This window comes from Myodes glareolus, chromosome 14 (genome assembly GCF_982192425.1).
Source record: "Myodes glareolus chromosome 14, mMyoGla1.1, whole genome shotgun sequence".
NCBI classification, from domain to species: domain Eukaryota; kingdom Metazoa; phylum Chordata; class Mammalia; order Rodentia; family Cricetidae; genus Myodes; species Myodes glareolus.
The window spans coordinates 52,080,956-52,081,737 of record NC_142039.1 but is presented as its reverse complement, the minus strand read 5'-3'; positions in this window follow the sequence as shown (position 1 = coordinate 52,081,737).

The window sequence follows — 782 nt, the reverse complement described above, 5'->3', positions numbered from 1 at the left end:
CAAATGTTGCTGTGTCTTAGGGCTTAGCTCTGGATTCCCGTTCTGTTTCCTATACCCTTACCACACAATTCAGTACAGTCCCTATGCTTAAGACTTTCCAAAGTCCAAATTCTCCTGGGTCTCCAGACTCCTAAACCCATCACCTCCTGAACACCTCTGTGTAGATGGGTATCAGTCATCCCCTGCTCACTTGGCCCAAACAACACTTGTGTCTTCCGCTCCTCAAGGCTGTGTCTTCAATTTTTTCTATCTTTCTGTAGTTATCCTATCATCTCCCCACTCTGGGGCCTTGATCACAAAAACTTTCTTTTCTTTTTAAAGGGAAAAAGGGTTTATTTTGGTTCACAGTTGGAGATTACAGTCCACCATGGTAGTGGAGTCCTGGGAAGGAGCCGAGGATCACATTGTGTGTAGTCAGGAAGTAGGATGATGAGTATCGCTGTTGAGTTTGTCTTCTCCTTTTGTATTCAGTTAGGACTCCAGCCGCGGTTAAGGTAGGTCTTTCTGGGTGATTCTAGATCTTGCCAAATTAAGAGTCAACTCTCACACCATGCTCTTGTAGTGTCATTATGTGTTATATGCAAAGTGAGAAAATAGCTGGTCATTTCATTTGTTTTGATAATTATGAACAGCCAGATCTGATACAGATTATCATAAGCTTTGAGCCTAATCCCATGGATAAATGAGAATGTGGTCATCTCTTATCGATAAAGAACAAGCATTCTACATAGGGAACGAGTAGCAGAACATGGCCAGGAAGGCTGAGGGTGATAGATAGTGTA